Genomic DNA, 24,189 nt, shown 5'->3' on the forward strand with positions numbered 1-24,189 from the left:
CTCTGTCTCTCTCTGTCTCTCAAAATGAATAAATGTTAAAAAAAAAATTTTTAAGAGCAATTTTGGAGGCGCCTGGGTGGCTCAGTTGGTTAAGCGTCCGACTTCGGCTCAGGTCATGATCTCACGGTTCATGGATTCGAACCCCAGGTCAGGCTCTGGGCTGACAGCTCAGAGCCTGGAGCCTGCTTCAGATTCTGTGTGTCTCCCTCTCTCTGCCCCTTCCCAGCTCATGCTGTCTCTCAAAAAACAAATAAAAAACATTAAAATTTTCAAAATAAATTTAAAAATAAACATTTAAAAATTAAAAGAAAAACGACTTCGTGTTAGTGCAAACTGAAGGCACTCACACGCAGGCACACACCCACAAGCACACAGCTTTGCCTTCCCATCGGGACTTCAAACTTGGGGAACACAAGTGCTCTGTCCTGGGTGGTCCTGGTACTGGGGGGCCCTCACTCCTGAGCACTCCAGGGATGCTGAACTAGTCAGCTGGCACTGAGACCAGCCAGGCCATTGACAATCACTGAGCCATGGGAACCAACTTCTTTTCCAGGGTCTGCCAGGAGCCGGAAGCTCTGTGCTGCACCCTGAGACAGACTGGCCCTCCTACTGGCCCAAAGGACAGGTCCTCCCAAAGGACTGTTGGCCCAAAGGACCCATCTTCCCGAAGGTCTATTAGCCCAGGGACAGTCCTCTGGAGGCTCTATCCAGCTGAGACTGGGTGGGTAAGCTGAAACTTCCCGGATGAGCCAAGAGTCAGTGGCAGCAAATGTCTCTGGAGGACCTGGTCTCACTCCTGGTGAAGTTATAACACTGATCACCTATCACCGATCACGTTGGCATCCATTGGGGTTGTCTACATTACAGCCACTTTCTTCTTTGTAAATAATATATTGTGGGAAGATACTTTTAGGTGTGTAAAATTGTTATTTATCCAATTTAAACTCCATAATTTTAAGTTTCATGAAGACGGATAACATTGAAATGAATAATTTTGTGTAAATCTCTGCCTTAATTTTGAATTATTACATCAATATTTCTGAAAATGAATCTGGGTAAGAGCACTTTCAAGACTCTATGTGAAAATGAGGGGCGCCTCAGTCGGTTGAGCATCCAACTTCGGCTCAGGTCATGATCTCACGGTTCGTGGGTTCGAGCCCCACGTCGGGCTCTGTGCTGACAGCTCAAAGCCTGGAGCCTGCTTCGGATTCTGCGTCTCCCTCTCTCTCTGCCCCTCCCCCACTCACACTCTGTCTCTCTCAAAAATAAACATTAAAAAAAAATTTATGACTCTATGTGAAAATTAAATCACATTTCAGAAAGGTTTTCCTGGTGTTTTCAAGTTGTCTGAGTTGTAGTCAAGAGAATCAAGAGACACGCTGTCCCTTCGTGTGCATTTGCTGCAACTGTGTTTGCCCATATCACGGCCTCTCTGCGCCCCACTGCGTGCCCCCAGCTCCCCACTCCCGTCCAACACATGCTCCCTGATTCTGGGTAAGCTCCACTTGTGTGCTTGCCGGCTCAGCCCTAAGTACTGCCGATTTGGGGGCTTAAACAATAGAATATCCTCTCCCCATTCTGGGGCCGGAAGTCTGAGATCCAGGAGCCGGCCGGGCCGGGCCCTTAGATGTGAGGGAGACTGTCCCCCACCTCTGGCAGGTGGCGGGCAGTCCTTGCTGCCTCGGCCTGGAGAAGCACCCCCAGACTTCTGCCTAATTCCAGATGGCACTATCCTGCTCGGTCTGCCGAGGATTGTACTGGATTAGGGCCCGTCCTAATGGCCTCAGGTTAACTTAACTAATTACATTTGCAACAACCCTCTGTCCAGATAAGGTCACATCTTGAGGGTTTGGGGCTAGAAGGTCACCATTTGGATTGTGAGGGACACAGCTGCACCTGTGACGTGTGACTGGCTCTTGCCAGCTGGACGGCACGATCGTGGAGGGAGCGAGTTTGGGAGGGGACGGCCCACATCTGGAGGTGGTTACACAGCAGGAGAAAAGGACACACTTTCTTCAGAGCCCTTTCTGCTCTGACTTCTGCCCGTTTAGTGACACCTCCAGGGAAAGTGTTGAAATGAACATAAATGTAGGAGGAGAGCATTTTCTTGGGAAATTCATGGCAGCTTGCTTCACCCTCAGCTGGGCTCTGTGTCCCCTGGGGTCAAGGCCCCAAACATGGAAAAAGCACTGTGGCTGCAGGTGTTGGGGAAGTGAGGGGGTGGAGGGGGACCTGGTGCCCCTGGGGCTCTGCAGGGAGGCTGGCAGGCCTTAGGGCAGCAGGTCGAAAGAAAGACTCGCTCAGGGTCAGGGGCCTCTGAAGAAATGAAAGGCCCATGCTTGGTTGGTTTCATGAGGAAAGGCCGTGGGGTGGCCTTGCACAGTAGTGGGTTCAGGCTGGAGCCCCAGACGTGGCACGGTCTCAGGGATGCGAACTCGGCTGTCTCTCCCTGCTTCCTGTGCACGTCCCCAGTGGGGGGCCAGCCCCCATCGCTGGCGTGCACCTCAACACCCTCCTGGCCTACAGACCAGATCAATGTGATAAGGACAAGGGTTATGTCTTCCCTGCACCATCCAGATAGGACAGGAGAAAACTGCCCTGAACTTCCTTTATTTTTATTTCTTTTAATTGATTTATTTATTTTGAGAGAGACAGAGACAGAGCACGAGCTGGGGAGGGGCAGAGAGAGAGAGAGAGAGAGAGAGAGACAGAATCTGAAGCAGTCTCCAGGCTCTGAGCTGTCAGCAGTCAGCACAGAGACTGGGCTCATGAGATCATGACCCGAGATTGGTTGCTTAACCAGCTGAGCCCTCAGGCGCCCCACTCCTTTTTTTTCATATGTGAATAGGGAAAACGTAGTGGGAATGGCTTTCTTCCGTAGCAGCTTCGTGGAAGGAGCTAATTCTCTGTGATATAATTCACAGTCCCTCCACTGAGCCACTGCTGGCAAGGTCATGTCCCTGCGTGACAAGAGGGGCCTGGGCAGGGGTGTCCTTCCTTGAGCAGAGGTCACAAATGTAAGAAATGAAGAAGTGACCCCTGGAGACACGGTCTACACTAAAAATAAAAACTAGAAGCTGTCTATTAGAAATTTTCCTTGAGAATGAGCCCAGCATCAAATCTCTTTCAAGGTGTTTGCAGCTTAACCTTTTGTTTTCTTTAATGCTTATTTATTTTTGAGACAATGCAAGAGACAGAGTGCAAGCAGCGGGAGGAGCAGACAGAGGGAGACACAGAATCCGAAGCGGGCTCCAGGCTCTGAGCTGTCAGCACAGAGCCTGACATGGGGCTCAAACTCACGAACAGTGAGATCGTGACCTGAGCTGAGGTCAGATGCTTAACTGACTGAGCCACACAGGCACCCCTGTAGTTTACCTTTTAAAGAAAGCAGAAAACATCCGAACTCTGGGAAGTCAAGGGTTGATTAAAAGGTACCTGATGTTACGGGTTACTTTCAGGGGTATCTGTTAATTTCCTGCCTCAGGCCGTCAGAACCCTGAGTGGCTTAAAACAATGAACCTTTATTGCCTCACAGCTCAGACCAGAAGGGTCTGGCCAGAAACTCGCAGTGTTGGGGGGGCTCCCCCAGGGCCACAGGGGTACATACAGCCTTGTGGCTCGTGAGCTGACCAGCTGTGGTCTCCTGGGCTGTGGACACATCACCCCTCCCGGCCTCCGTATGAGGACCCAGGAGTGTTGGATTCGGGCTCTTATTACCCTGGGATGACCTCATCTCTACGTGTTTTATTTTCATCGACCCGATTTCCAAATAAGGTCACCTGCGTAGGCGCTAGGGGTCAGGACTTCCGCGCGTCTTTTATGTTGAACACAACCCGTCACATGCCTCATGGTGGTGATTTCCGCAGCCCAAGTTAACACTGTATTAAGCATATTTGTGGTGAGGAATCCGTCTCGGAGAACCTCGTCCTGCGGCTTGTAGACACCGGCACACGTTGGCAGACACTGGTCCCACGCTGGTCCCCGCTTTTAACCTGTTCTTCCGTGACTCGTTGATCAGCAGTGAGCAGAGTCCTGGCCACCACCCATGTGACAGAATACTCTGGAAGCCGCGGACAGCTGTACATACAGAAATGGCAAGATCAGCAAATGATGGTAACGAGCATGGACAAGTCTCATAAATTTGAGTATTTTTTAAAGGAGCACATGCCATAGACTTCGACTGATGCCTTCACGAGGTAACAAGCAGGAAGATGAGGGTGGTTCATCGTGAGTTAGAACAAGGTACTTACGTCGGCTCACGTAAAGAATGCTGGCTTAGCGTTGCAAACACAACCTCCAACAGAGTGATGTCGCACAGACCGGAGGGGCTGTGACCTCCGAGGACTCCTGTGCCTGCAGAGGTGACTGACCGCTCACTGGACAAATACACCTCCTTTGCTATGGGACGGGGGTCTCCGCACCCTCATTTTTCTGTAAGTTAATGTGTGTTAATATGTGGAAAGTCAGGGAACGGGCCCATCCCTGAAACACCAACCAGGTGACCCTGGGAGTCTGCCCGGCGACACCCAGCGTGACACTGGAGACAGACAGTAACCCTCTGACCTCCTGGTCGGCCTCGAGTGTTCCTCTTGCCACGCTGGGTACCCTCCCCAGACTGTGCGCGACCCCAGGGACCCTGGTTTCCTTGTGTCTGGGTGTGGTTTGTTTACACTGGTCTGCAAGAAACGTGAACGAGCTAGGATAAGCCCGAGAGCTCGTTCATCACCACCAGTAAGTCGCTACCCAGTGTTTGCGCCAGAGGCTAAACTTCTTTTGTTTGCGAGGGATGTAGGATTGTGTTTTCAACACCCTCCAGGATTTCAGAGACTGTTTTGCTGTTTTTCTTTGTCTATTATTCTAAGGGTAGGAAACCAAATTCAAGAAAACCATCTCTCTCAGTTTTGCCTGCTTCCTAGAAATTTAGGTGCGTCTCTCCCCGAGGTTGTTCAACCTGACAGAGTTCCTGATTTGCCTGGGAGACACATTCCTTACGCTCTTAGAGCCAGGACCCCAAACCACGGGATCACACAAGGTCAGCTCCTAGAAAGGCTTTGTAGGCACTGGTTCCACTGACAAAGGACATCCTTGCTGCTTAATGATGGACTTTCCAAACTTGGTCAAATGAGATTTAGTCTCCAAAACAATACTCCATTATGACGTGATTTGCACAACTGATTGGGGCAAAAAAAAAAAAAAAAAAAAGTGCATCATTTATTTTTGAACCCATGAAAGTGATTACTTTGCCATTGAAAGTAAAACTATTCCGTAAAAATATTTGCTTTTGAATATTTTATTTCCATGGTAAGCGCTTGGTTACTAAGTTAGACAGTAACCCTCTGTTCTGGGGAGGAACAAAGGAATAGAGAGAGAGCTTCAGGGACATCCATACAAACCTGTCTGGAAATAGAGAGGAAAGCTACACAGACCTTGTTCTATGACAAAACACATGGCCGTAATCAGTGAGACACAATTAATTCTCACTGTGCTGGCTCTCGGGTCACCTGTTTCATGGAGCCGTTTGTTACCAAACCAAAGGCAGTTCTGGGAACAGGGTACTACCCGGCAGTTGTCTGATCGGCCCTCCAGCCCGTCCTTGAGGGTCCGTGGTGGGTCAGAGCTCAGCATCACGCTCTCCCTTGGAGGACACAAGGCTGCCTTCTTAACAGAAACCTAATTTCTAGCTTTTGGGGAGAGCAGAGCAAACGCAAACCCAGCTGTTGATGATGATGGGACACGTAGTTAATATATTGCGATGACTCCCACACTGGGACAGAAGAAAGTCACACCCTCTTTTCCCATTAAACACACAGTCGTTTCATTAGATCTGGACGCTCGGTTCCCCCCTGAGGTGAGGACACCCTGCACGCGGCAAGGACACTGGAAATGGCCAGCGTCTTCCCCAACAGCTCATCTCTGAGACCTGCCTGCATCCACTTACCGGACAGAAGTCACCTGGTGGTCAGGCTTCTCCGGACAGATGCCTCTCCCCAGAGGCTCACACCTGTGGTCCGCGAGCAGCGTGTGCGGTATCCCAGGGAAACAGGGCGGCCTTTCGGTCATCTCTTTGTAAGGTGAGGCTCATCTCAGAGGCACTTCCTTGGCCATGGGGGACATCGCAGAGGAAGTCTGAGCATAAAAGTCACCCTGAACATTTCTTCTGGTGTGTGTGTGTGTGTGGGGGGGTGAGATTGGGTTTGTAATGTTGAAAATCAAAAAAATAGTAAGAAATATGATGAAGATACAATCCTCGGTGTCTCTGGACAGTGAATGGCCTGTTAATCGGTGACGATACAGACTCAAACAGAACACAGAAGCCATGACATTTTGAAAACCATTTGCTCCCTCACAAGTGAGAAACCATTTCCAAATTTTTTAATAATGAAAGAAATGAGAGAGTGAACATACGGAACAGAACGTTATTGTGGCAAGAAACAGAATATCTGCCATCGGTGGATTACACGGAAGGCAAGCCGCCACCTGTTACTACTTGCTATTAAAACAGGCTGAAAATTCTAAGGCTAGATTGTCATTCTTACAGAGGTAAAGTCAGTTTTGCATTAAGGTAGCAGTTGGCTGTAATGGATTCCCAAGATCCTTTTTAAAACTCTGATGAATGAATCCATCAAAACGGAGCCAAACTTGCCAAGATATTAACACATTGTGCTAATTCATTATTTGCAGACATAGAACCCAAAGCAAATAAAATGTCCATTCACAAGCTCTCTTCATTCACATACAGGATTAACCAGCAGCCTTCAGGAAAATGAGTCTCTTTTTTCCCTTCATTCAATGGACATTTCATCCGTATACCCATCACCATTGCTGCTGGGATGGTCTCAACCACCCATAACCATGGAAACTTCTAACCAGGTAAGTTAATTCCTACTTCACAGAGGAAAGCAAGAGATAGGAACTGAGAACCTCACTTTCCAGAAGCATTTTGCAGATGAGCAAAGCTACGTAATCTGACTCTTTTTGGGGAAGCACATTTTAAAATTCCTACATAATGTATAAAAGCGGATGCATTCATTAACATGACCCAAAGATATAGCCACTTTAAAAACAGGAGAAAGCTAAGTTCTATTATTCCAAGGTCTTAGTTTAAAGATCTTAGCAACTATTTGTAAGGTCGCACACGATATGTAACTACTGTCGCGGTGAACAGGTTCCTCGGTCAGAACCACAACTACATTTAGTTGAAGGCATAATTATACATACTTTATAATCTTAAAGATGATACAAACACGTCGTTAGTTTATCCAAACAGTAAGTAGTAGAGGAAATTTAGGAAGTTGAAATTAACTAGACTTGTCATGACAAAACAGAGACCTTATAAAACTTAAATGAAAAACTGTATCAGACATTGAGTTTGTAAATCAGAATTATCCAACTAGATTGTTTTGTCAAAGGATTATCTGTGGTTTCTTTGAATTTGCTTTCTTTTTTTTTTATTTTTAATTTTTTTTTTTAACGTTTATTTATTTTTGAGACAGAGAGAGACAGAGCATGAACGGGGGAGGGGCAGAGAGAGAGGGAGACACAGAATCGGAAGCAGGCTCCAGGCTCTGAGGCATCAGCCCAGAGCCCGACGCGGGGCTCGAACTCGCGGACCGCGAGATCGTGACCTGAGCTGAAGTCGGACACTTAACCGACTGAACCACCCAGGCGCCCCTGAATTTGCTTTCTTATGGGGAACAAAAATGTTTTTGTGCTAGCAGTTTCTCTAGAAAAGTTGTTCTTTCTTTCTTTTTTTTCATAAAATTCTAGTGTACTTCCAATGTTAGGTGGTAGTTCTCTTCAGTTTTCTTGGAATTCAAGGAATATTAGTTTTATATAAACACCTATTAGACTACAAACCAGCCAGAGAAGAGTTCCTTGGTTACGAGGGCCCCATAATCTAATTTATTAGTACACTCCGGGGCAGGAAGATATTTACTGTCCCACAGTGACAGGTAAGGCGTTTTTCCAACTACTGTGCGCACAGACTCACAGAGAACTTGTAGCTTTAGTTGCTCAAGTGCAGACCAAAGCCACACAGAACCATGGCAAACAGGTCCTCATGCCAGAGGGCTGCTCCTTCCGAGCGGAGATGACACAGTCACGTGCAGTCAGACACAGGAAAAGATGAACTGACCCAGTTCTCTGTCCTCTCTGCTGGACAGGTGCCGTCGTGAGTCAAGTCCCCACTCTCTGCCGAGGACTTGGCCACACAGGACAGCAGCACTCCTGGCTGAAAGCCGGGAACGGGGCTGTGATGGTCAGCTTCAGGGTCCACTCGGCTGTCCAGGCGCACCCGGAGTGTCACCGTGCAGGTCTCTTGTAGGTGTGGTCGGCAGCCTCGGAGTACAGCGGCGTTCCCTCCACGGTGTGGGGGCCTCGCCCGATTAGCGGAGGACTCCAGAGTAAAACCAGGTTTCTCAAAGAAGAAATTCTGCCTGTTGAGTGAGGTGCTGGCCTGCCCTGCAGATTCCAGCCTTGCAGCCCTTGGTCCGTCTCCCTCTGTCTCAGCGTGTGGAGGGACGATTGGGGATGCTATCACATTGTGGGTGGACACATACCCCATTGACTCGAGGTCTCCGGGGAACTTGGGCTAACACGGACCCCCTCGGGCCCGTGCAGAAGCTGTGATGTCTGTGCTCTCGACGGCTGTAATAGCTTCAGCTTTGTGTTTCCCTCATCTGCATAGTTACAAAGGTTACACTAAATTACAAGACATGAACGTAAGGTGAGCAGATATTAATACACAAAAAACTCGGTGATATGGAGAAATCCCTAAACGGTGCGTCTTTCTAAGCGGGGTAGGTGTGGAGCATGGATGTTCCGGAACTGCTAAGCCTGCCGAATCTTGGAAGTGAATGCTTCCCGCGAAGAGCATTCTAAACCCAAAGAAGTTTACCACTGAATCTTGCAAAAATTCAACCAGAAAATAGAAAAGGAGGGAACACTCCCCCACCCATTTTTTATCGGAAGACGGACCCCAGCCAGAAGCCGGAGGCAGTGGCAGCAGATTCTGGCAGGGTGGTGCAGAGCTCCGGTTTCCCGAGACGGACCAGGATGCTCGCGTCAGATTGGCTCTTATGCAGGAGCACCTCTGGCGAGGACTGGAGGACAGAGACATCCTAGCTGTGCCTGCTGCCAGCTCTGCACAGCCCTGCCTTTGGGAAGAGGCCGGTGTCCCTTCCCGTCGGTCAGCCTTCTGGGGCGGAAGGGCTCTCCGGGGAGGTCTCTGCGGCTGGAGGAAATCCGGAGGTGACATTTTATTCAGCTCTGTGTTGCCAAAGGCCGGTATGGAGCGGATGACCATGGCTTAGGCCGCGGGGCACCCGCACCCGTGCTGTGGACGAGGGCAGGTCGGGCCCTCCAGCCTCTTTCGTGCAGGAGAGCTGCTTCAGGCCCCCACACAGACCTGTGCACAGGTCCACAGCCACACGTCCATGGGAGACCAAAGGTGGGAACAGCCGGCGTGTCCATACAATCACTTGTATGACGAAATATTGTCAGACACAAAAGGAGTGAGGCCCTCATACTTGCTACAATGTGGATGGACCTTGAAACCAGCCAGAAAAGGACAAAAATGGTGGGATTTCACTTATTTGAGGTGTCTAGAACAGGCAAACCCACCAGGGGCTCGTGTGTGAAGATACTAGCATCCTTGCAGGGGACGGAATCGTTGTAGGGTCACACTGTGGTTATTGTTCCGTAGCTGTGAATGTTCCAGAAACCCCACTCAACCATACACTGTAAATGGGCAAGTTTTACGGCAAGTGAATTATCTCGGCAAAGCCGGTAAACATATCAGCAACCATAATCAGTGATACATATCAAACACGGAGTATTATAGCCAAGCAAAGTTTATTTCAGGAACAAAGAGTTGGTTTAACATTAAAAAACTAATCAATTAAATTTGTCACATTAACACATTAAAAGAAATAATCAAATGATCACCTTATTCGATTAAAAAAAGCCTTGGATACAGTGAATGTCCATTCACGATAAAAATTCTCAGCAAACCAAGAATAGAAAGGTTCTACCTTAACTATAGGAAGGGATCCACCCAAACCTGCCTTACTGCAAACATTGACTTAATAGCAAAGGCGGGACGTGTTCTCTTTGAGTGTGGGGTGTGGCGTGAACGTGGCTGTGAGCCACGGCTCGGGCAAGGAATGGTGTGACGCCCTGAGAGTCGCAGGTCAGCCACATGTGCCCCATCCACGTGGCCGAGCTGTCCCCGGGCACGTCCACCGTCCACCCTCGAGGCCTGCGTGCCCAGAGCCTGCGACCTCCTGCTCTGCGCTGCTGGAAGCAAACCCCCAGGTATTAGGCCTGCCCGCCCCCCGCCCCCCACCCCCCACCGCAGGCACAAGGCAGAAGAGCCACCTGCCAAGTCCCCGAGAAGGCCCTTCACCTCACGCGCAGCCGAACGGTCCTGCGACTCCACTGGAGAGAGATCCGGACGCAGCTGGTGGTGGAGCTGAGCCTCCCACCTCTTGATGACCACACCCCCTCAGGGCCCCTGCTTCATGCTCTGAGAACAGGTGGCAGCCTTCCCAGGGGTTCGTGAGGGGTGTTCTGTCCTTGTGCGTGTGTGCATGTGCGTGCACGCAGGAACGTGTGTGCACACATGTGCATGCATGTGCGAGGGCGTGTGCATCATGTGCACACGTGTGCACATGTGAGGGTGTGCACACACGTGTGCATGCATGTGCGTGACATGCATGCACACATGGGCACGTGTGCATTGCGTGCACAGGTGAGGGTATGTGTGCACGTGTGTGCACTTATGTGTACATATGAGCACGTGTGCATTGTGTGCACATGTGAGGGGTGTGTGCGCATGTGTGTAGGTATGCGTACACCCATACACGTGTGTGCAGGTATGTGCATGTGTGCGTGCATGTATGCGCGTGTTCCAGATGCTTCACATTTAGCCCATCTCACCACAGATGAAGAAACGCGGGTGGAGAGTCAGGAGAGGGGTTCCAGGTGCTGGGACCCTCTGAACCAGATGCTCCCCACCCCCTGTGCCCTGCAGCCACGTGCTGCCACAGCTGCTCCGTGGACTTCCAGAGGGCCATGACCGTGGGTCCCGCTGGGATGCGCAGGTGCCCGCCCCCATCCCTGCCTCTGAAGGACCCGCAGTCTTCAGGGAGGCAGCCGTGTAGGCGCTAGATCAGGGCTCAGCAGGGACCTGCGTGTGGCCTGAAGGATGTCGCCTGCCACGTGGGTCCTGCTTCCCCACAAGTAACATGAGGGCGGTTTTCTTTGCCTCCTAACGCCATTTTGACAATCAGTGAGATAACGTGAAAACTGCTTCATTCTCCCTGGGCTCAGAGCGAGTGCCCCATAAACATCAGCTGGGGTGTTGAATAGAGTCGTAGTCAGGTGCCGTGTACGGGGAGATGGGCGCGTACTCAGTTCAGTACCTCGAGGGAGCACAAGGAAGAGAAGTATTAAATTTGGTGGATGTAGTTCCCAAATACTAAATTTATGATCTTGTATCTTAAAGGGTGTCCAAAAATGTTAAACAGGACAACTTAATTGTCTTAAATTGTACAATCTATCAGGGAGAGAGATTAAAAATAATTTAGACACTAACGATGAAAATACAGTTTATTAATCTTTCCGCCTTTTATTTATTTATTTAAAAAATTTTTTTAACATTTATTTTTGAGAGAGAGAGAGAGAGATAGACCATGGGCAGGGGAGGGGCAGACAGAGAGGGAGACACAGAATCTGAAGCCGGCTCCAGGCTTCGAGCTGTCAGCACAGAACCCGACGCGGGGCTCGAACCCACAAACTGCGAGGTCATGACCCGAGCTGAAGTCGGACTCTCGACCGACTGAGCCCCCCACGCGCCCCTTTCTTTCCCTCTTTTAATTTAAAATTATTTCATTCCCAGAAGATACTTTTATGTGGTCATGGAATTTCAACATCCTCAGTTTAGGGGGTTAAGGACTAGTTGGATGTGCGTTCACTATCAAAAATATTTTATTCCTATTTTGTAAACATTTATGAAAAAAGAATTTTGTAAGAAATTCCATTTCATACCTAACGTGTTCTCAATAATCGATTGGCGGACACTGTGGCTTTCGGCCACAGTCCTGCCCCTAAGCCCTCTCATCCTCGGCCCACCAGTGCATCGTGAGGACGCTGGGCTCACGCTCACTCCCTGGCTCACCAGCCCGCGTGACGCATCCCAGCCCCCAGGCGTGGGCTGCAGGTGCGTCCGGAGCAGGAGCCGCCATCTTTCCTCGGGAAAAGGTACGACGATAAATCTGCAGATCATAACCTGGAAGTCTGAAGGCAACATGTGCACAGGGCGGGCAGCGTGTGCAGACGGGGCGGAGGGCAGGGGCGCGCCCTCCGTGCACACGTGCCTGTAAATTCCGAGGTCTGCCCCCCACAGACCGACGTCTCCCTCTCTCCTGCTCTAGAACGCTCTGTCGTCGCTTGGCTACTCTCCAAGAATTGTCATAGTCCGCAGTAGTATTCCTGTGAACCCAGAATCCTCACTTTTGATCCTCAAACCTGGTTTCGTGATACTCATACCCTTTTACATGCACACTAGGTACACGTTTATTAAAATTCATATCTCTTGAAAAAACTTTGATAAGGTAAATGTCCAGTGTCACATTCTTAAGCCTCACTCTAGAGAATCTGATGGATTTGTTACTTTTTATTCCCCCAATTTTTGTGCCTCTTCTCGCCATGCATTTTTCGATGAAATTCTGATTTATTCACACAGAAATTCTTTGCCAATGAGATGGCCAGAAACTGGTGCTCTCTTGCTGGGCAAGGGTCCTGGGAAGGAGGTCTAATTTCTTTTTGCCTGTTTTATCATTGGGTAGAAAAATCTTAACCATTTCTTGGTAGAGTTTGGTCTGGTTTCCGTCCGTGTGGCTCCCAGTCTCAGAGGCAGGGGCAGGGAGACAAGCCCCACTGACCCGGGAACGGGGCTTGATGCTTTGGACAGAGGAAGCCGGAGTTTAGGAGCAAACGAAAGAGCTCCTCTGACTTTGCAAGCGTCACCCTGTTTTGAGGATTGTCCTGACTTACTTGATCTCATGAAGCCCCTGCTGGTTAGAGGTGGACCCCAGGAAGTCCCTGGAGCACCCGCAGCCTGCTGGTGACGACGAGTCAGCCTCTCTCCGGCTGTGGACACCGTGTCGTCCTACCACATCCTCAAGAGGAGCATGGGGGACCGTCATGAACAAACATCCAGGTGACGCCTGGTGTTAGGGCTCCATGCCCAATTAGCTATCCCCTCACGGTGCCACAGACACCCATCTGCCGGTCACCAGAGCAGAAGCTAACCTTGGGAATAGGGGACCCGCAGGGCACAAGTGGGGGCGCTAGACCTGGTCTACTCTGCAGTGTCAACGACCTTCTTGATTAGAACACAGGTGGGCAGAATTTTCCATCGCTGGGACAGGTTTTCCAGTCTGATGGTTGGTTACAGTTTTCCAGATGATTGACTTTGGAGTCGAATATCCAGAACCGCCACAATATTCAGACTTTTTGGTAACAGTTGACCTTCCCAATTTGGGAATCGATTTCATTTATTTATCATTTATTTATTTATTTAGGAAAGGATTATTGAATGTTGATTTAGTTTATTTCATTTAGTAGCAATAGAAAAAGCTGAAATCCTATGCTTGTTTAACTATTGTTCCTCAGATTAGCATTTTGGATGTGAGAAATAGGTTTTTTTGTCATTTGTAGGAAGTTTACATTATGTGTCCTTTGCTGACCATGGGCCAAGTTAAGGAAATGTCTCCATTTTACACGTAATATCTTCAAGTGTACTTCAGTGAGGCTAATTAATTCTACAGAGTAGGAAGTTTTCTTAACACTTTGTTCATTTGCCTTATGTTCTAATGTTATTTTTTTTACTGATGTGAACATCAGCATTTTGACCTTTCTCGTTTAACAAGAATGGTCTTCATGTTTTAATTGTAATATTTCAACATCAGATATTTCATTTCTGCAGAATTTTTTCTGAGTGGTATCAGTTGTTACAATGAGTTTCTTAAACTTCCCTTTTTATGGAAATAAGTAAACTGTTTCAAAGAGATTGGTTTGTTAGTATTTTGCTGTTATAGAACATAGAGTCAATTACGACATTACCAAGCGGAAAAGAGCCTTGCAAATTTTAGCCAACTGATGTGGAATTTACCTGGCTGTATTGAAATGTCAACCTAACTTCATGGACACAGAAGTTATGACTCTACTACAAATGCTTTATATGACTTTATTTGAAAATTATCAACACTTACACAGAGGGCTCAGTGTGAATTTTTCACTTTAAGGCAAATGTCAAAAAAATACAAACATCAAATCTGTACTTTGGGAAAACATCAAACTTATGAATACACACACAAAAAACCATTTTGTATATATTATCTCATTACATATTTCCAGTAGCTTTCAGACATAGGTAGAAAGGCAAACAGAAAACAGAGAAAGTATGGTAACAACACGAGGCCTCAGGGGTGGGAGATCAGAGCAATTCACCAGCAAACACTGAGTTATAAATCTCTCATGTTTATTGAGGTCTCAGGTTTAACTCAGATAGGGCCTCCGATTCCCTATCTTCCTATCCAGTGTTTTCCTGGGAGCAGGTGGCGGGGAAGGTGCCGGAGGGACAGGGCACCTGGATGTGGTGGCTGAGGGTTAATCCGCTGTTGTCCTGGGCAGTGGGGTAGGACCGTCACATGTGACAGGTGCGTGTCAGGTGGGAGAGATCAAGATGTCATCAGACATCCTCTCGGGCAGAGCCACACCTGTTATAACTCATCACAGAACTCTCCCTCAGGTCCCCGGGGCATGTGCAGAAAGCCAAGGATGCAGTTTCGGAGATCCGAGTGACAGCTTTTGGCTGTGCCGCGATAGCTCATTTATGCGTTTCTTTCCGCAGGAAACGACGCCTTTGGGATCTTGTACCCCATAAATTCAACTCTCTGGACTTCTTAATTAGCACAGAAAAAAATCACGGTATTTGTTAAATAAGTAAACAGATGGGGTTTCTTTCTCTGTAGTACTATTATAAGGGAAGTTGTTACATCTTATTTATTTGTGAGAATTGAAATGAACGTCATACAATGTTTTTAAAAGTGCGGAACTAACAAAGACTTGTACTATTCCATCACCTACTTTCAAGTGATCACTGTGTGCTGGGAACTGTTTTAGGTGGTGTGGCTCCAGTGGAAGCAAGATTGATTTCACTTGCAGGATGTAGCCACGGTGCTGTTTTATTAGGATGATTTATCTTTACCAGATGGAGTTGAGGGCAGCGTCACAGAAGTGAGCAATGGATTATTTGCAGTGTTTTGGTGCCTTGAAGAAAATTCTCTGCCCTTGCAAACTCACATTAGGGTATCTTTTCAAAACATTTGGATGCTCAGTAGGTGTTTGGAATACACTTCCTCCGACATAAGCCCTTAATACAGGAAGGCTTACTAGGGCTGCATATGGAGCTAAACACAGGAGAAGTGATGATGAAGGCAGTTTGGTAGAAAGGTTCCTCGGGACACAGTTAATCTCCTGTTGTCCCGGCTCTTTGCTCTTTCCAGCTTTGCTTAGAGGTCACCAGCAAGTTAGCACTCCTGGAAATGTCACCTGTCCTCTGTTGTCACCAACCCTGGGTGCCACGTGGATCGCTCTGAAAGCTGCCGGCCCCTGCCTCCACTAAGCAGAATTAATCACGGTTCAGGAGGGTCTTAATCAGTCACTTTCAGAAGACTGCTTTGAATTCACTTCTAACTTATTCTAGTCATTATAAAAAAATTTTTCCATTATGGGCAATGATAAACTCACCCCTTACTTTCAGTTTATAAATAAGTCAAGGTATTGGAAAAAAAGAAAAAGAAAATCCAGATATTCAGAACTATAGAAAAATGTTAACCAAAATTCCATTACGGTGCTCTAACCATTGGTGCAAATCTTCTCACGTATTACCCCTCCTGCATGTGTGAAGATACCTTACCTTAAATGTAATATGTATTTTATCTTGCCAGTGTGCTATTGGGCATTGAAGCATGCTGTCTGTCACGCTTTCCCAGCTCAAATATATTTAAACATTGGTCTGTGTAATTATAAGGTTAAATCCCTTGCTACACAACATTTCCATTTTGGGATGTGTCATGAGATTTTACCTCGTTTTATGGTGTTGAACACTGTGATGGCTAATTTTATGTATTGACTTGATGGGGACCCCCATCACAATGCACATCGTGATGAGGTGCCCAGATATTTGGTCAAGCATTATCCTGGATATTTTTGAGCATGTTTTTGGATGAGATTAACATTTACAGCAGTTAACTGAGTGAAGCAGACCGTCCTCCCCAGTGTGGGTGGGCCTCATCCAACCACTTGAAGGTCTGAGTAGAACAAAAAGGTTGAAGCTCCCCCAGGTAAGAGGGAACTCGTTGTGCCTGAGTCATGCTGAGATGTGGGATTTTTCCTTCCTTCACGCCCAAAACGTTGGTTCTTCCTGGGGCTCCAGCCTGCAGAATTTGGGGTTTGTCAGTCTCTCAATCCCATGGTCACATTCCTTAGAGTAGAGCTTATGGATTGTATTTCTCATATCATGTCAATGTTATTGTGTTATAATGCTATGTTATATCATGTCCTATCATATTTTATTATAATATTATCCAGATATCTAAATCAGTATGTTTCTCTGGAGAACCCTAATACAGCTACTTTTGATGTTCCTGCCCCCTTAGCTATTTTAAAGAGTATTATACAAAGACCCCCCACTCCCGAGACACCCCTTTGAACATTTGCTTCTTCCTAGAAAATAGTTGTAGGTGAAATTCAGTTCATACTTCCAATTCCTTGTTTGGGGCATTGTATCCAGAAAGAGATTTTTTATCTGCCTTCTTTTTAGTGGATCCCACCTCCTCTGAATCTATTTATGCTTTTGTACCTGGTTTGATTGTTACTCATACACACACGACCTATTCTACACAGAACCTGAAGGAAAAACGTCTGTGTTTTCATTATCAGTAGCGTGAATACTCACGAAGAGCGCACAGTAGGTGCCCTGCGAGTATCTGCTGGGTGGATGCCTGAAGCAAACTCCGACATTCTGGGAAGGTGACTTTGCTTACTCAAGTCCGGAGAAATCAGAAAGTGACTTATTTTTGGAGAGCTGTCTCTAGAGGTCTGACTACATTTTCAAGTGGATTTGCTTAAGTCACTTTGAACAAGTTCGCCCTCGACAGAACTGCAGTTTCTTTGCCACCACATCTTACGAAACTTGCGAGCCAAAAATACAGCTCCCAAGGGGTTTACACACCAACTATCAAATGTAGGCGCCAGGAGGAACTTTCAATAAGTCTTTTCTGGTGTGACTTCTCCATTGTGTGTAATAGAGCTAAAATCAGTTTTATTTATTGTGAAGAATTTCTTTCGTTTCCGTCTTATGTTGTTTCCCCCCCAGAAAACAGCTGCTCTGACACTCGGAGTGCATCGGTTCCTCAGACCTGTGCCGTCTGTATCAGCACCTCCCCATGGAGGCTGCCTTCCTCCCTGGGGCTCCCAGACTGAAGCCCCCGGGGGCTGCACAGCCCAGGGATTTTCAAAACAACCAGCCTGGCAGCCGGAACTGTGTGGACACCGCCAGGACGGAACACGCCGTGCTAGAGACCCTCGTGACAATTTCCTTCCCATGTGGCTCCAGGGAGATTCTCCCGAAGGGTCCTGAGGTCTTGGAGAAAAGTCATCTAACATGGGACATTTTGCTGCTGTTTCTTCTTGTTCCCATGTGTTACCTTCATGAGGTCACTTCTGAGTTTTAGTTTTCTTGGCCCCCAGTACTTTGCTAGCTTCAAGAAAGTTTCTACCGATAATCCCTTTGCTTATCGACCTCAGGGTTTACGCCTAAGTCTTGCTGCAGACCCAAGAGCCACAAAGTTGTTGTGGGAAGGTAACGAGGTTGTCACGGGCAGACGGGCAGAGGAAACAGGACATTTTTGGAGGTGGGAGGGTAGGGAAACGTTCTCCCAGAGTTTCTGAGTTCTCTGGGCAGATGCGGTGCAGGCACAGGACGTGGTCAACAATTCCGGTTTCCCCGCGAAGGGCTCGGGACAGGGCTGGGGACGCAGGGGAAGATCAGGGCGAGGTTGGAGACAAAACAGATGATGACGTGTTGGGGCACCGTTGTCCAGTCACATTGCATGCGGTTGGCTCTGTGTACTTGCACGCACACCACATGCACATGCTCTCACACGTGCCTGCACACATGTGCACATACACACGTGCACACACACATACAGGACCACACACGCAAGTCTCACACATACCTGCACAGACACAGTCACACCCCTCCCTGTACATTCACACATACATACACACACACATGCACGCACACTCACATGTGCACATCACACACTCACATGGAGGACCACACTCACGGTCTCACACATATGTGAGTCACAGATGTGCAAACACACACAATTCACACAAATGCCTACACACTCACATATGCACACTCACATGAACACACCCACTCAGTCTCACACATGCTTGCACACACCATCACATGTGCACACACTCATATACACCCATTCACACATAGCCTCACACTTAACCTGCGTACACACCTTCACACACATGCCTACACATATACACACTCACACATACACACTCACATGCATGCACACATACACACGCACATGCACACACACACGTGACTACTTAGTCTCACACACACCTGCACACACCATCACATGTGCAACACTCTCACACACTTACACATGTGCACATGCATGCACACATATTCACATTCTCTGATGTGAGTTGTAGACACAGCAATAAACAATAAAGACACAATTCTTGCTCATTGTTGGTGTATTCAGCACAGAAAGGGACAGGGAAAAGTAAGGACACGTTTCACAACCATTAGAGGCTGTGGGAAGAACTTGTCACTCGGGCTTTGGGGACTGGGGGGGAAGTTTCCAGAAGGAAAATCTCAACGACTTGAAATTCAATCTTGAGTTGGCTGTCGAGGGCAAAGGCGTGCAGTGAACCAGCAACAGAAGTTCGGCAGGGGGCGCCTGAATGGCTCAGTTGGTTGGGCATCCGACTTCGGCTCAGGTCATGATCTCACGGTTCGCGGGTTCGAGCCCCGCATTGGACTCTGTTCTGACAGCTCAGAGCCTGCAGCCTGTTTCAGATTCTGTGTCTCCCTCTCTCTGCCCCTCCCCTGTTCACGCTCTGTCTCTCTGTCCCCAAAATAAATAAACATTAAAAAAAAAAAAGTTCAGCAGGTGGAGAGCCTATGGGTCGGGACAAGGGAAGGTTGGCAGGGGGAGAGCCTCAGGTGACAAAGGAAAGGGAAAGTGAATGTCATCACAAAGTACCGGGATCATATGTCTTTTTTCCTTCAGCTTTGGCTTCACACACAGCTGTTGTGTATGTTAACACAGTCTGATGATATGGACAACACAACACAAAGAACAAAGCTTCTGACTTCCTGTCTTCTCTTCCTCTTCCTCATAACTGACATGGGGACACCAGGGCACGTTCACTACACTGTGTTTGCACACCCAGCATAGCCCATGAAGTCTGGGGTGTGCAAATAGTTTCTGTAAAATGCCAAATACTAATATTGTGGGCTTTATGGGCCACATATGAAGTATCTGTCACATTATCCTTTTCGATTGAATTAAAAATGTTTACCACCTTTGAAAGAGTAAGAAGGTGCATCCAGGAAACTATAAAGTGCCCGTGATGGTCCTGCCTCCCGTGTTGATGTCCTTGGAGGAACCCCATGGCCCATCGTGGGTGGGACTTGTGGCTTGCTTCCAACCTGGAGGATACGGCAGAGGTGACAAGCCATCGATCGCTCCAGTGAGCACTCCATGTTACAAGACACCTCCGCAGGGTCTCTCCCTCTTGCCTTGGCCATGAAGAAATACCCATGATATGACCTGTCTGTGGAGGTCTCGGCGTGTTCAGGACGCAGACAGCCAGAGACCGAGGGCCCGTGGTTCCCAGCAGCAAGACTGGATTCCACCTACACCTGCGTCACTTGGAGATGGTCCCCCCGGTGAGCCCGCGGATGAGGACGCAGCCCGGCCGACCCCCTGGGAGAAGCCTGCGAGATCCCGAGCGCCTAATCCCGGACTCCAGCAGAAACTGTGGCCATAAATGTGGGTGTCTGTGTGTGGGGTCAGTGGTGAGGCGTCAGAAGGCGATGAGGATGAATCGTTCTCAACTTGAAGGCCGTGCAGACACGGCCACGGCTGGAACTGGCCGGGAGCTGTTGTTTGCAGACAACACGGTGCCGAGTCAGGACCTGACGCCAAGCATCCTAAATGTCATACAAGGTACATTCGCTCGTGTACATAAAGCACAGTGTGAACGGTTACTATAAAATCATACAAGCGTCTCAAGTAAGCTTACGGTAAACAACAAGAGACAGAGATATAAAGGGAACTAAAAAACATGGAAAGTTTGGAAGAAAACCTTTAGAACATCTCATAAAGACGGAGATGGAGAAGGCCTCCTCCGGAGAGGAGTTTCCGAGCCAGGTACAAAACGCGTCCCGCTTTAGGAAGCCGGCGCCCGAAGTTGCTGTTTCCTTAACGTGACCGCGTGCACGTCCTCTGCCATGGTCCTCTGTCTAAACCGACAAAAGACAAATATGGTAGCAAGTCCTTTAAAGTAGATACATTATTTAATTAATCTGAAAAGGAGAAAATCTGTTTGAAAATCTCAGCGACAAGCGTTGCAAGTTTTGCAACGGCTCTGATTCCCACACCGAAACACTGGCGGTGTGTTACCCTCATTGTTGGCTTTCGTGCCACACACATCCTGAGACCCCATGTAGACAGTGCACATCGGTCAGGTTTCAGTGCTTGCCGAAGAGTCTTCTCTGCTGGCTATTAAAGTCAGTTGTGTAAGAGAAACCGGACGAAAGGCGTACGTTGTGGGGCGTTGCTAGGGCTCCCGCAGGGCACCGTGCCTGTGCATGGAGAAGGTGCCGGGGCTGTGTGGCCCCAGGGAACATCCCATGGAAGCCACAGAACTTTGCATGGAAGCTTTGGGGACCCGGAGCACGGGAGGGCAGTGCCGGAGGGACTGAGGCAGGGCTACAGAATCCAAAGGACAGCAGGATGTCAGGATCTGCAGGAGATGTGCAAAGTGGGGACCATGGCTGTGTCTCCATGTTGTGAATGGCCGGGGACCAGGCACCGTCCTGCCTCATCAGAGGGATCATGGACCTCTCGGTCCCTGAGAAGTCCCGACATGGGTCACTCGGTGGAGCCCTTGGGGGGAGGTAAGACTGGGTCACTGGGCGGCTGACACTGTGTCTGTAGGGGTGCATCTGACTCACATGTGGCTGTAGGTATTCTGGTCCTGGCTTCTCAGGGGACCTCTGAACACACGAGCGACTTTCATTTCTGTTTCTTCCTTTCTCTTAAGGAAAGCAGCACTTCACCGCGTAGACCTTGTCTGTCTTATCCTCGGTCGGCACTGCCTGCTCTCTGTCCCCAAGGGCCTGTGGGCCGTGAGGCAGGGCACAGGGGTGTCATCGTCCAGTGAGCGCTGGCTGGCACATGCCAGGTCATAACGATGGGTCTCTGATGCTGCAGGAGAGTGTAGGCGGGTACAAGAAATCTTTGTCTGGGTGATGGTGTTGAAGACACAGCCTTACCAAGTGGCAAACTTGAGGACGAAGGGAAGTCTGGGCGCTCCTGGGCCTTTGGGGGACAGGTGACATAAGCGGTGAGTCCGCACGTGGTCAGCCCACACAGATCTCCACCTGCAGGCACGTTTTCATCTACTGAGATGCAAACCAAGGTGCTTTTGGTCAGTCTCTCTGCCAGTAGCTTAATGAAGACACGGCGTCATCCTTGAAAACGACCTAAAGAACATTAACGTGTGTAGGATAGGAAACTAGTTTTCTCCTGCTTCTTTATAATGCAGTAGGAACGGAAACACATTCTCGGGTCTGCAAGCAGAATTGGAGGGAATGAGGCAGCCAGTCCGTGATTGAGCCAGTCCTCATTCATGGCTTCTTGATGTTTCCAACGGTTTCTGGTGACCGAGACTCGGGATCACAGTCTGAGAAGATAATCACAGGAGGTCTGGAGACAGCCCCCAAGCCAGCAGCAGCGTCAGAGGGGTGGTCTTAGCTCCGGCCCCCCAGCGTCCCAGGCGACGCTTATGGTCTTCCCCGGGGCGACCAGTCCCCTGGGAGCCAGGACGTACCCCACAGTCTGCTGCCGAACTTTCAGACTTCGGTTGTTAAAGCACCTGCTAGCGGCCACGGTTACTCCAGTGTTTCAAGAGTAACCCCTTCTAAGGATCAGAAATCCAAAACAGGTTTTCTGAGTGCACAGACTCTGTTCGTGGCACTGAAAGATTCTGACACGTTATGAAAGCCACCTTTCCTCCTAAAGTATAAAAATCATGGTGTGTTTCCTCCAGCCCTTCACACCAAGACGCTACGTGGGGGAAATTACCGGAGTTAAGTCAGGCTCTCTGGACCACGGACCTCCTCCTCCCACAGGTTAGATTAATACGCATGGGTGTGCAGACGTACATCCACTCCGAACTTGTAGGTGACGGCCAGATACTAGCTTTGTGGGTCCATTCGTTTTACTGAACGAGATTTGAGGATCTTGATTAAGATTCACTTAAATCAACTGACTAGAAGCAGAAGACACCAGTATGCTTACGACTTAAGAGCTTATCAGGCAAATCTTTTAACGGAAGCAATCTACTAAGCAGAACCCACACACAGATGGATGCTTACACACTCGAGAACACCGGACATTTTCACGTGGTAGGCACTGACCATCCTCCAAGAAAAGGCTCTAAAGAAACATTTAGAACATCAGAGACAAAGGGATGATGCAGTTGTGTTTGCTTTCTCAAAGAAAATAGCGCTGGACTTGCTCGCCCTGGCCGTAGAAGCTACAGAAGAAATACATCTTCAGACATAACACAACTGAAATACATCAAGACTTACTAAACATGATCTAAAAAGATTATTTGAGCCAAATATTTACAAACTTGCCACTTCCAAGCATTTATACCTCTGGGTCCTGATGAAACTTATTGAGGACCGTTGCCTGGCTCCTGGTCTGTTTTATCTCCGTTTTTACAGGCAGCTAGCTCTCAAAGCTCTGAATGTTGTCCCAAAGTACAAAATTACTAAAATACATACAAGGTTATTGAATCAAATAATCACTGACTCTCTTTTACAAGAAGCCCTAAAAGTTGTAGGATTTCTTCCCTAACTTCTCTTCCAGCTGTCGGTTCAGCCAGGAATGTGAGCCTCCAGGTGTGTGGGACCCAACAGCCTCCTGCTCCGGGCGGGGACGGTTTTCCTTGCCCCATGACACCACTTGTAACTGCCATCTGTAAGCCCATCCCGCCTTGGGGAGCGGCCAGTCATCGACAAAAACCTAGTTCATCTGATCGCTTCACATTATTTCGAGACACACAGCATTTCCACCTCCCATGATAAAGTATTCATAACAAGGATGTGAAATATCAAAAATGCTATAATTTCTAGCTGATGCCTGAGATGGTTGCCCAATGCTCTGTGCTGAGTGCTCTTCAGAGTGTTTTTATCTGTGTCTCTATTTAGCTATTTTGCTGAAAGCTTCACTGAGCAGTGTTGGGTGCCAGGATCTCCCGACTTTTCCATTTCCACATGTGAGTCGATGGAGGGGACCTGGTACTACCCATTTCTGGTTACGGTGTCACTTATTGTATTGATCCCAATTAAAATCCCATAAATCCTTTAGCTGCAATATGATCTAACCCACTCTTCCTCACTCTGTACGTGTGTGTTTCCAATGCAAATGTAGGTTTGACATTTCTGTTATTTCATTTCATCCGTTTTGCCCCCTTGATGTCATCTCTGCAGTGGTCATGAGCCAGGACTATCACTTGACATAGACTAGGCTTCTTGGCTTTGTGTTTCCCGAAAACTGGATAAACGTACTGTTCATGTCCTAACATAAAACTGTTCACGAAAGTGAGTGAACAGGATTAGCAAGACTCTCCAAGGAAAACCCTAATTCTGCACCAGGGCTTCCGGGGACAGCTGTCCGGGCTGCACCGGGGTCTCTGGGGACAGTCGTCCGAGCTGCATGGGGATCTCCGGGGACAGCTGTCCAAGCACATGAAAATCAGCCAAACTACATTACCATTTGGCCCAGG

At 48.4% G+C, this 24,189-nt stretch overlaps 1 long non-coding RNA gene across 1 annotated transcript; it reads left to right on the forward strand.

The window, feature by feature from the left end:
* Positions 1-3,562: 3,562 nt before the first annotated feature.
* Positions 3,563-8,756, forward strand: LOC125937729 (uncharacterized). The gene is made up of 4 exons (XR_007462491.1): positions 3,563-4,433; positions 5,811-6,071; positions 6,740-6,870; positions 8,163-8,756. It is a non-coding gene; the product is annotated as an uncharacterized LOC125937729 (long non-coding RNA).
* Positions 8,757-24,189: the final 15,433 nt, after the last annotated feature.

This window comes from Panthera uncia (assembly GCF_023721935.1).
Source record: "Panthera uncia isolate 11264 chromosome A3 unlocalized genomic scaffold, Puncia_PCG_1.0 HiC_scaffold_12, whole genome shotgun sequence".
In the NCBI taxonomy this organism is placed as follows: Eukaryota; Metazoa; Chordata; class Mammalia; order Carnivora; family Felidae; genus Panthera; species Panthera uncia.